The following is a 12,793-nucleotide window of genomic DNA, read 5'->3' as shown; positions in this document are numbered from 1 at the left end:
GATCATGGCAGAAGAAAAGGAGTTAGCAAGGGAGCAGACAGAGTTTACAGTAAACATGATAGAGCATTTGGGTTTTGTAGTGAACAAGGAGAAATCATGTGTGAAGCCTCAACAGGAGATACAATTTTTAGGCTTTCAGATACGGACGTTGGATTGTGTGTTGAGGTTACCTATGGTTAAAGTGAAAAAAATCCGAAAGGAAGTGAAAAGTGCAATGAATTCGAAATGGATTACGTTGAGACAATTAGCTCAGTTGCTGGGTCTGTTATCAGCATTGATACAAGCGATTTTTCCGGCTCCTCTTCATTACAGGGCTTTGCAGAGGTTGAAGGGTTATCATTTGAGAAGAGGAGCGAAGTATTCTCAAAAGATAATGTTGAATCGAGATTCGAGGGAGGAATTGAATTGGTGGATGATGAATCTAGAAGCTTGGAACGGCAGGGCGATATTTGGAGAGGTTCCAGAGATAGAGATAGAATCGGATGCAAGTCTTCACAGTTGGAGCGCAAGGTGTGGTATGGGGTCAACAGGGGGAAAGTGGTCAAAGGAGGAGGAAGAGATGCATATAAATTGTCTGGAACTTCTGGCAGGATCTCTTGCCGTGAAGAGTTTCATGAGGGATCAGGTAAAATGTAGTGTGCTCTTGAAGATGAACAATATGTCGGCGGTGAGGTATGTGAACAAGTTAGGAGGACCAAGGTCAAAGGGGTTAGCAGATTTGGCGAAGGAGTTTTGGAGATTTTGCTTAGAGAAGGCGATTGATGTTCAGGCTCAGTATATTTTGGGTCTGAGCAACATAGAAGCGGATTGGTTTTCAAGACATCTCAGAGATGTGAGAAATTGGAGGTTAAACAGGGGGGTGTTTATGATGTTGGAGAAGAGATGGGGTCCTTTACGAGTGGATCTGTTTGCGGACAGACTGAAGGAGTTTTACAGTTGGAGTCCAGATCCAGAAGCAAAGGGAATAGATGCTTTTCTTCAGGATTGGAGTGTAGGAACGAATTATGCTTTTCCCCCATTCTCATTGATACAGAGAGCATTGATGAAGATCAAGAGAGCGAAGGCGGAGCTGGTTAGGATAACGCCATTTTGAAGAGCTCAAGTGTGGTTTCCAGATATGATGGAATTGTTGGTAGATGATACAGTGTTGTTACCGAATTTAAAGGAGATTATTCAGGATCCGGAGGGGAAGGTTCACTACTTGTGATGGCTCAGTTTAGATTGCTGGCGTGGATGATTTCAGGAGAATTTGGCGGGTGCTTGGATTATCGAAGGAGGCTGAGGATCTTATCCCAGAATCATGGTCAAAAGGAACAACATAGATTTATAGATCAGCGTGGAGAAGATGGTCTGGTTGTTGTGTTGAGAGGAGTTTGGATTCCATATCAGCTCCTGTAGTAAAGGTGGTTAATTATTTGTCTGAATTGTATAGGAAAGGTTTAGCATACAATACTGTAAATATAGACCAGGGTCAGCGGACTCGATAATTCTCTCGCCTCGGTGCCCACTCTGATCAGCGATCACATTCGGCAACTCTGGGCATTAGCTTGCCTCATCTTCACTAACGGCCCCACCAGACCGCCGGGGATGCCTGGTCTCACCCTGGAGATACCCATTAAGGGACCATCTCTCAGGGAAGCCAGGAAGTGTTTCGCAGCGGTCGAAGCGCCTTGGGACCCTACGGGTAAGTAGTGCGCTATATAAAATGCCTATACATTACATACATACATTACATTACATTACATACATTACAGTATGGTGTACTTTGGGATGTTTCTTTGGTCTTGAAAGAAATAGACAGTTAGGGTGGAAATTTATCTTTGGATGTTACATTTTTATCATGGAAGATAGCTATGCTTTTTTGTTTGGTTTCTTGTAAAAGAGTGTCTGATATTAGAGCCTTAAAGGTGGACTCTAGGTGTTAACCAGAGGGTGTGTGCTTTGAGTTAAGGAAGCAAACAAAGACTATGTCTAGGACAATTTTGTACCCATATTGGGATGGGAATGAAAATTTGTGTGGGGTGCGATGTTTGAAGGAATATGAAAAAATTACTTTTGGTTTGAGACAAAGTGGTTGTTCACAACTTTTAATTTCTTTTAAGAAACCTTTTAAGGCTGTATCTTCAGCTACACTGGCAAGGTGGGTAATAGAAGTGATGTTGAGGGCAGGAGTGGAAATTAGTGTTTTTGGAGCTCATTCTGTAAGAGGGGCTATGGCAAGCAAGGCGTATATGAGAGGGTTTAGTTTGAATGGTATTATGAAAGCTGCAGATTGGAGTAATGAGTCAACTTTTAAGAGGTTTTATTTTAAACCTGTGGAAAATGTATTAGAAAGAGCTTTAGATGAACTTTGAACATGCATCCGGCCCTTGATGTAAAAGGCAGATTGTGCACTTTTAGAAATGGGTAGAAAATCATGATTTTAATAAAGGCACGGAGACTAATATTATCCCTCCGCTGTTCCCACCCAGGTCAATAATGGTTTGTTTTTTATTATGCACAATAAAGAAGAAGAATTCTCAATGGCTGAAGTTTGGAAGATTCTGTATTGAAGGAAGTTTGAAGGATGGAATATTGTTTTATTAAAGACTTTAGTTTTTTATTCTCTTCGCAGCACCTTAAGAGGAAGATGGCTGCCAGTTCAATGTGTATAAGCATGTTCAGAGTTCTAGAAGTTGGAAGAGTTCTAATTCTAATGCTTGTTTGTCGCTGCTGTCTGGGAAGCAATAAAAGGGATAATGCATAATATTGGCCTCTGTGCCTTTATTAAAATCATGATTTTCTACCCATTTCTAAATGTGGAAAATCTGCACTTTACACACATTTTACAGTGAAGTTTCAATGTAAAAGGCCAAAACGAATTTGTTATAAACAATTAAGGTCAACCTCCTATTAAAAACTCACAGGTTTATGTAAAAAATTAAGTGACGCACATCAATATAGTGATTTTCCTAGGATTGGCCAACTTCACCGTATGAGGAAGAAACAACATTTTCCAGCAGCCACATTTTCTATACAGACACACACTGAAAGGATAGATGTAAAACACATCTGCCACAAGAAAAACACAGATCCAGGTTTGATTTTATGCCTTATATGCATTGTTGTTAAGTGATAGCATGTGCAAAATCTTTTCCACTCTTTTTTTTTTCTTCTAGCCCAACAACACTTTACATTAAGGTATTCTTAAACTTTTGACTTCTCTGGACACCCGCTTAATCATTACTAGAATCAACAAAACCCCACTGAACTATATATTGGAATACAGGGATCCCTACTGAGTCATTTCTGGTAGCCACCCTTAGCAATTTGAATCTTTTGAACTGCAAAACAATACACAAAAATATAGCAACATGCCTTCATCAAAGGAATACTCAAATATTGAAATATTGTATTTAATTCACAAGGAAATATAAAAAACATTTAAATTTCAATGAGAAGGTTAGAGATTTTGTAAATTGAATACAGACCACCCATCGTCCATACTATACTCTGTTTTATGTATACAAATAAATCTGATACCTCCAACTTAATTTTTCAACTCGAATTTCAAATTTCTTTGCATTTTTGATATTCACTTTGACATTTTGCTTTTAAGATATGCACAATTTATTAATCTGTAACTATTATTTAATTTTCTAAGCAGTCGCTGACCCACGGGCTTTTCAGATCACAGGTTAGCAACAGCTGGCCAACTGTATAGCATTAGTTGTCTGCAGGTGAAAGCCTCTTGTGGACCATACCAAAAACATACAGGGAATTTAAGAGACGGTGCATTTATTACCATTATTGTTACTCGCATTTGCGTGCTTATTAGATGGATTGCCTCCTCTCTTCGTGGTAGTACTTCATGTGCAACATAACCTCTGTACCGTCCTGTTGACTGTCAGGCATATAATTCAACTGGAGCACACAGCAGAGTACAAAGTTCCCCGGGGAGAGTGCTACAGAGTGGAGAAGAGAGTTGATGTCACAAGTCAAGGGACTGGAAGGGTTCCCTTGTCGGAACTTAGAGAGCCTCACACACCCAGAGCATTAGGTGTGAAACACACCCTGACTGAAGGGTGTCCAGTGTCATCATCGACTCACTGCCCCTCGACAGACCGGCACTGCAATGTCTGACGGAGTACCCGAAGGCACTCTTTTAGTGGGGTTCTTTTGTTCCTTGCCGATGGTGGGTGTGAGTGAAGATGGAAGAAAGTGTAGTCGGTGCAAAAGTGAGTGAATGTTAAAAAGGGTAATCAGTCCACAATTACTTTTATTGACGAGGCTGATTCCCTGATTAAAAGGGGTGAGAGGGGAGCTAGAGACCGTATAGGTATACAGAAAACTAACTCAACCCCCTGGTGTGGTCAACATGTTTCTTCGTCAGGACCTCAACAAAGTACTACACAAGAAGACAAAAAGATTAGATGCTCATTCACGTAGTAAAAAGCAGATACAACCTCTCTGGGTCGGGGTTAAAGAGGGCCACGGGGTCCTGCTCTAATTAGGCGACCTAGAGGTAGGGGAAAAATTGGTTAAAAGAGAGCAAGTCAAGTCATATCTCACTTATGTGACTATTTACTCAGAAGATATAGAGTGACTTCGGTGAATACTCTCCACACTGTGAGGGGTGGGGGTGGGGGGGGGGGTTGTGCAGGGAAACTTACCGGACACTGGGTAGAATTTTCCCTTCATAATCGGTCTAGTGATGGCACGATTAATATCTCACATTGGAGGTTCCCAGAGTGCAACTAAAACACTAAACTGAGGTGTGATGCCGAAGCTTTCAAGAAGACACCCATTCCTAGGAAAATAGCTAGAAGGTTCTTATCCTAAGGGAAAGTGACATGGGCCTCGCAGCATGCTCCAGTGAGGCCAGCGCTGTCTGGTGGATGAACCTGTAGGGTATGTAAGGGAGGGATAAATTGGTGTATTACCCATCAAGGAGGGGTTTTGGAAGTGTCTGGTGGTGGAGGCTGGTTGGATAAGTAACCTCCAGGGTGAAACCAGTGGATTTCGTAAATAATCAAAAACGTGGAGGAGGGATGACACTCTATCAGCCCCAGGACGGAGACTAGTATCTAAGGTTGGCATTAAGACAACACCCCATACTAAAGTGCCTAGCAAGTTGCTGACACCGGCGCCGTGATGTTGTAGTTCATCGCACTGATCACAGTCTTCAAAGTAAAGGTGGAAATGAGTAACTTTACCTCATGACTAGCGCATTGCTGACATCGGCGCCGTGATACTGTGGTTCACCGCGCCGATCACAGCCTTCAAATTATGGTGAAAATGAGTAAAATTAACTCGGAGGCAGGGGGGGAACAAACAAACAAGGAGGGAAAACGAGGGACACTACCCACACTCCGTTAGACTCTTGGCCGTGCTGCAGAGAAGCGGAGTGCGTAAATGGTGGGATAGGGAGCAATATCCGTTGCCACCAGTACCAACTGGCTTGAGGGACAGAGGAAGGTAGTATTGGCACTATAAAGAATCGGCGCGAGACCAATTCGGGGCTGGGAGCAGTTCCCGTCGCTATCAGCGGAACTGGGCTGCAGGCAAAAGGACGAGCCTCGGGGAGTTAGGGGTTGGAGATAGGGCTTACCTTTGTGCAGGCGCTGGATCGGCGGGACACCTACCCCTCACGCTCACGGCACCTGGTCAGGGTGCGGAGCAGCTGGTGAGGGATCCCTTAGGTGTCCGCCTATAAATAGGTATTATCCATATACTCCGGGGCACCGTCTGTAGCGTTGCGCCTGTCGCGCGTCATGCGCAGAAACAGTGCCGTTGCTTAGACCTGCATCCGAATCCTGATGGCACGGTGTAGCGGCCATCTTGGAAGGAGCGCTAATGCCGTGAGTGAGGTCTGCTTGGGATAGCGCTAGACCAGGTGGCGGGGGAGTTAATTTGAGGCAGTGATGTGGAAAATAGGGAGGGCGGAGTGCCGTAGAACTGTGAAAGGGAAGGGGCTATAAGCAATAGAAGCCCCGTCAATGTCATGGGAAGCCCCTCTGTTTGGTCGAATTGCATGGCTCTTCTGGGAGATAGCAAGAGCCGGTCAGATGCTTTTGGGGGCCCCAAGGTAAGGACATCTCATACGTGATGGGTCAACGAAATTGCATACCAATGATCCTCTGTGGGTGGAAAAGCCTGTATCGAACTAAGATGTAGGTGCTTAAATGATTGGTTAAGTAAACTGAAGGTCTGGCTCTGGATTGTTAACTTGAGGTGCTAGCCCAGGGAATGTCATCGTGAAGCCCTGTGACATGCCAATGGCCCTCTATAATGGGAAGACATATGCCTGTGTGTGTAATATTTCCTAGGTAGGGGGGCTGGCTGGGGAATATTATCTGGAGACGGTAGCCCAGGGAATAGCATGATTGAGCCCTACTATATCGAGCTGGAGCCTGAACCGTGCTTGTTTAGTCATGGCTGGTTGGGACTCAAGCACTAGCCATCGGATGCTGTCAGCGGAGTGATTGTGTAGTTGGTAGTGTTCATACAATCTCGTGTGGGTCTTCGAGCATCGTATGTTGCTTTTGTGCTCCGTTATTCTGAGCTTCACCTGTCTCATGGTCATTCCTACATAGAATTTGTCGCATGGACAAATAAGGAGGTAAATACATTTAGAACTGTGGCAATTTGTGTGTCTGTTTAGTTTCCACGTAAAGGAATCGGTAAGCTTGATTTCTTTACATTGTCTGGACTGCGGACAAACCGCACAACCACCACACGGGTAATGTCCGACAACAGGTGGGAGGTCCCACAGTGTCCGTTGTCCAGCATCGGGTTGTCTCTTAGGGCGTGTATGTATCAGGGAGTCTTTTAGGTTAGCCGTGCGTTTAAAAGCTAACCTTGGTTTCGGTAACTCCGTGCCCCCTGAGTTGAGGATGTCCCAGTGCTTATTCACAATTTTTTTAATGAAGTTGGAGTTTCTGGTGAAACTTGTGACACACGTTATTAGGTCATCACGCTCTTTTTGGTGTACTTCAAGGAGGGCCTCCCTATCTTTGTTAAGGGCTCTCTTGCTGGAGTCACGTATCAGTTTGGTGGGGTACCCTCTATCATGTAGTTTGTGTTGTAGGGTGTTGGCTTCTTGCCTGTAGTCATCCCTAGAGGAGCAATTTCTACGGACCCTCAAGAATTGGCCGAAGGGCAGATTTTCGCGTAGTGCTCTAGGGTGGTGACTGTTGAACTGAAGAAGGCTGTTTCTGTCCGTATCCTTGGCCAGCTGTTCTGCGTGCCGAGCCACGCCGGTTTGTGGGTCTAGGTGCCGAGAGGTAAAGTCCTCGCGCTGAAAAGATACTTACCTTACAGCGCAGTTCCCGCGAGAACAGCCTGTGGGGACCAGCATCAGAGACTGAGGGGTGGATTCCTACGCAGGACACCTACCTGCTTTGGTCTTTGACCCCTCAGGTTGTATATTTCACACTCCCTAGCTCGTTGCGGGCTTAATATGAGTTTATGAGCACAACCAAGGTCCTGAAGAATTGCCGATAGGGCATGAAACATGTTGACCTGTTCATAGGCGAGGGTTGAACGAGACCAATTTCCATAGCCTTTGGGTCTCGGTACCCCTCCCTTCACCAATTTTAACAAGGTAGTTAGCTACATGAATAAAGGTGTCTTAGTAGACTATACTAACCTTTTTTAAACACACACCCCTTCACGCTCACTACTCCACCACTTGGGCCCCTCACACACACTCGATCAACGGCCAGGAACAAAAGAACTCCATAAAAGCGTAGCACTTAGTGCTACCCGTCAGGCATTGCAGCGCCGGCCTGACGCTGGAGCAGGAAGCCGATGATGAGACGAGACAACCATCTGGCAAAATGACAGTAGTCATGAAGCTAGTAAGTTGTGTGAGGCATCCCTAGTTCCGACAAGGGACACTTTTTCCCTGACTCTTATATACACCTTCACTCAGAGAGAGAGAGAGAGACCATCCAGCCATACGAACACTACCCCCTGGGGAACTTTGTACATCATTTGGTTACAGATTGATAGGACACGTACACTGGACCCCCATAAATATTGTCCTTTTTAAGTCCCTCCCTGTTGCTTACGGAACAGGGTAGTACTCAGACCGGCTGGCCCCAGTCGTATCGTGAGGTCAAGGAAGGGGAGGGCTGTCTCTGACATGGAGCCTGTAAATTTCAGATAGGGGTTCTGTTGGTTGATCCAGGTGCAGAACTGAGTGCAGCTATCGCGGTCACCCTTCCATAGTATCAGAATGTCGTCGATGTAACGACGCCATAATGTTAGATGTTGTCTGAAGGGGTTGGAGTCGGGATAGATAAACTTGTTCTCAAAGGCTGCCATGTAAATACAGGCAATGCTAGGAGCAAAAGTAGAACCCATTGAGGTACCCCTGATGTGATGGTACATCTGTGGTCCGTACTGGAAGAAGTTTTCCGTTAGGACAATACTCGCACAGGCCATGACGAATGATATTGGGGTAGGTAAAAAAATATATATATATAATTCAACTGCTCAGATTTAGGGAACAACTTTTTTCTTTCACCATGCCAAAAGAGTGTATATCTTGGTTTTTTTTGGGGGGCCTCCTTGGTCCTGTCTCAAGTGCCTCCGCTGCTTCTGTGCCCACTACCCTTTTCTTCCTCCTTCCCTGTCCGCTCCTCCATTGCTCCCCAAATCCCTCACAGAATTGTTCTTTTTTTCCGAGGGCTCAATAGCTGCTATTTGCTCCTATTGTAGCTGCTTGTATACAAATGGCACATTAGCGCTACAAAATGTATTCACCCTTTCAAACATTGTCCTTCATCTTGGCTCAGTAAATAAACAATGGGTTCCTTAGAGGTGGGCTTGCGATCTGATGTATGTTCGTGCATACAGCATTAACCACCTAGGGTATTCACAGATTTGGATGATGAAGGGTCACCAGCCTGTTATTTTAAATATGGAGCTTCAACTTATGAATCTGCAGTTTAGTATCACTTCCGGGCACGTCACGATGACGAGGTTTGTTTGTGCCAGTTTACGGAAGTTGAATATGACGATTTTTTAATTCGCTTGAAAGTTACAGGAGCTCAGGTTAACTCGGCCATAGGTTTGAAACATGGACGAATAGGAATTTTCGTTTTGCGCGTAGGTCTAATCAGCTACTTGACACATATACGGACCAGGGAGGGAACTGTGCCATTTTACGGAAGTTCAATACGACGGAAGTTCAATACGACAATTTTCCAACTCACTTGGAAGTTACAGGAGCTCAGGTTAACTTGGTCATAGGTTGGAAATGTTGACGAATAGGAATCTTTGTTTTGCGCTGTGGTCCAATCAGCTGCTGGATCCATATACGGACCAGAGAGGGACTAGGAGGGCACGGAGATTAAAAGGAAGCGGGGAAACTCAACCGGATATGTAATGGGTGGCGGCCCTGGGAGTAAGCGCCTGGGCCGTACACAGATGGTGAGTAGTTAAAAGATCATTGAGAAGAGGATTCGACCGTGGTGAATGGAGGACGTGGCCTTTAAGAGGACTGGGATATTTTTTCAGACTCGCACTCCGGATTTATCAGACCGGGGGCGCGGGTCAGGAGGCCATTCGTGATGATTTGATAAGGTAAGAGGTATATTCCACAGGGAGGTGTTATTGAGTTTAAGGCTAATGGATTTTGAACATTAGGAGATTATAATAGGATTCAGGTAGATTTTTTTCTGTTTATTTTTGGTGCAGTTTACTACAAAGGATTAGAAGGTATATGGTTATGTCGAACAGTAAAGGAATCGTGCGTGTATTTGAAGGTTGATTCAGACAACAAGAGGGACGGCGTGGAGAAGATAATTTGAATTAAAGTGCAGGTAATAAACTAAAGGAGGGACCATGGGGGGAACCGGCAGGCGCTATGGGCGGCGGAGCTCAAGTGGTGAAATTTAAATATTGTTTTCTTTTTCACAGATTTGAACGAAAGGAATTGATTTGTAGCTATAGTCAATAAATGTCAGTGAATAAACTGATGACAGGCACTCTTTAAATTTCTTGCGGGTAAGTAAATGGATCCTATCTTCCGTATTGATGGGATTTTGACCTAGAGTGGTAGGCTTGGGATTTACACTTTAGCTTCCACGACTTTGGAATTTCTGGAGGCGTTGGGAGTAGGTGAAAAATAGGGGTCGTGGATAAGGTGGTGTTAGACCTGTCTGGCCCTTTGCGTAGTCCCTCCAATTATTTATTTATTTTGTCCCCTTTTTGCCCCTCATACCTTTGTATCTTCTTGAGTCCACTAGGTTTTTATGGTGTTGGCCTGGGGGATAGGTGCTCTTTTTCCCTCATGATTTTTCACCTCAGGCCAAGGTGCCCTTCATGACAGGAATTTACTTAGAGTCACAAAATGGTGGCTACCAACTGTCCCAACTGCCATATCCTAGAATGCCCCATAGGTTAACATTAGGCCTTCCAGAACTTTCTGGACCCTACTGGACCCTGTGTGGACAGGCTATATAAGGGCAGAGGTCAGGAAGCCATTTTGTGCAGTCCAGTTAAGTAGAGGAGAGAGGCAGTGGTGTGAGGAGGAGGACGCACTAGAAGGAGTTAGTTGGTCTGTGAGATTGACGACCACTTCCAGAAGACGTTCCCCCTCTTGCCTCTGACCGAACCCTCTCATTGGTCCTTACTTCCTGAGGGAATCGGTACGGCCGTGGATGTGGGCCCCTGAGCCTCTTTGACTCACACTTCCCCTGCGGAAGTCAGGGAAAGCCTCCTTTCCCCTCCCCTTTCTTTTTGTGGGAATTCCTCACCGGTAATCCAGAGAGGAAGTATGGAGTGAGTTTCCGCATCCGGCGCTGCTAAGTATCCCTTGAGGCAAGGGCGAGCGACAGCGAAGGTGCTGTTGGGCAGGGCGCTCAATTGAAGTTGGCGCTAGTCACTGCGCAGGCCCAGTGGTGCGGCACTTCAGGAGGGAGGCGGCGTAGCGCTGAACACTGCGCAGGCCCAGAAGCGAGAAGCAGACGGCCAAGCGTGTGAGGGACCGCGCCTTGCAGAGGCGGTGCCTAGCGGAGACACTGATCATCCGCGCAAGTACTGCGACAAGAACAAGAAGTAAGCAGCGAGGCTCGCGGCGGTGGCGGAAACACCGGCCGCCTCAGCCCGGTTATCTCTGGTGGCTGGCGGTTGGGCGAAGAGTCGGTGTTAGAAACGGGACCCTGGCCGGCCAAGACTCGCGTCGAGGTCAGTCAGGGATCGCCATTTCTAAAGGTCAGGGCAAGGGAGTTACACGCCAAGATAACCCCTACTCGCCCTCTAGGTAACGTGGCGCGAGCAGTCAAGGCTAAACTTGGAGGCGATGTAGGTTAAGTATTTGCGCACGCACCCCAGCAACAACAAGCAAAGGCCCACCACAAAGGAAAACTCCACACAAGGTTATATAAAAATAGCCTTTGTATTATAATAAATATACATCAGATAAAACACACATCTTGTTACACTGTGCCAACAGCCACGGGCGGAATTTACAAGGGATATTTGTACAGGACAGGGCCACTTGGACCACTGTCAAGGGTATCAGCACTTTTAGAAGCAATACTTTCAGTAATAGCACTTTAGAAGCAATACCTTCAGTAAAAGCACTTTAGAAGCAATACCTTCAGTAATAGCACTTTAGAAGCAATACCTTCAGTAATAGCACGTTAGAAGCAATACCTTCAGTAATAGCCAGTGTAGCACACAATATAAAAGTAGAGCATACAACCAGTAATCACTGGTAACAGGACCTCACTAGCACCACCTGTACTAGGGAGAAAACAACCACCTACATGTCACAATACCTATAGGGGTGCAAGGATAAAACACATGATGTATTAACATTCAGAGGTGTACAAACAGTAACAATTGCGCCAAACTCACAAGTCACCACCTGTGACTGTCCCGGTGTCCCAATGTCAGGGCCTAAACGTAGCAGTTGCCCACAAAGTGCTGGGCATCTGGAGCAGGGAAAGTTAGGGCAACGTTGGAGCCTCTCTGGGCTCAAAGAACCACCACTGTGGCACTGGTGAGCCTCTCAGGACTCTTAGACAAGAAATGGCGCCCTGAGCCTCTCTCAGGCTCTTCACTTTGAATGGGCACGCAAGCCTCTCAAACAAATAAGGGTACTGCTGAGCCTCTCAGGGCTCCAGCAACAAAGGTGCAGCCTCGCTGGGCTGTGGGGTCCCTCTCTCTGGGGACCCGGAGCAAAGACAGATGGCCTGCAAGAGCCTCGCAGGCTCACGAACGAAATGCCCCTCAGAGCCTCTCTGGGCTCGCAACAAATGCAGGCGGGAGCCTCTCCAAGGCTCGTCGAGCAAGGGTGCCGGCAATCAAGCCTCGCAAGGCTCGCTAACAGGAACTGCCCCCAGAGCCTCTCAGACTCCAAACACGAGGGCGCGAGGTCGCGCTGCCGAGGGGGCAAAGGGGGGGGGGGGGGGTCGGACACCGACAATGTGTCCCGGCGCCCCTCCCTCCAGAACGGCCACACTCACCGGCTCTGGTCTCCAGCGGAGGCGGGTCTCTCCCGCTGGTCCCGGGGCTCTCCTCTCCACTCGGGGAGCCTCGGGGATCCGGCCGGCAGCTTCTCTCCTCCCGGCTCCGCTACAGAGGCGGGACTTCCGGTCGGCCTCTCCTGGGCCGCGCTAGGATTGGTCGGACCCCCAACCACTTCCGGGTCGCCGCGGGCAGCGCGGCGGCTCGCTTCTTAGGCAGGCAGGCGGGCTCCCATGATCCGAGGAGTGGGCTCCCTCGTGGATCAACAACCAAACGGACCTGGGCACAATGAAAGCGGCAATGAGCGGGGTGGCACCCGCGCCGCCAA

Source organism: Lissotriton vulgaris, chromosome 2_1 (assembly GCF_964263255.1).
Source record: "Lissotriton vulgaris chromosome 2_1, aLisVul1.2, whole genome shotgun sequence".
In the NCBI taxonomy this organism is placed as follows: domain Eukaryota; kingdom Metazoa; phylum Chordata; class Amphibia; order Caudata; family Salamandridae; genus Lissotriton; species Lissotriton vulgaris.
Note: the sequence above shows the minus strand (reverse complement) of the source record.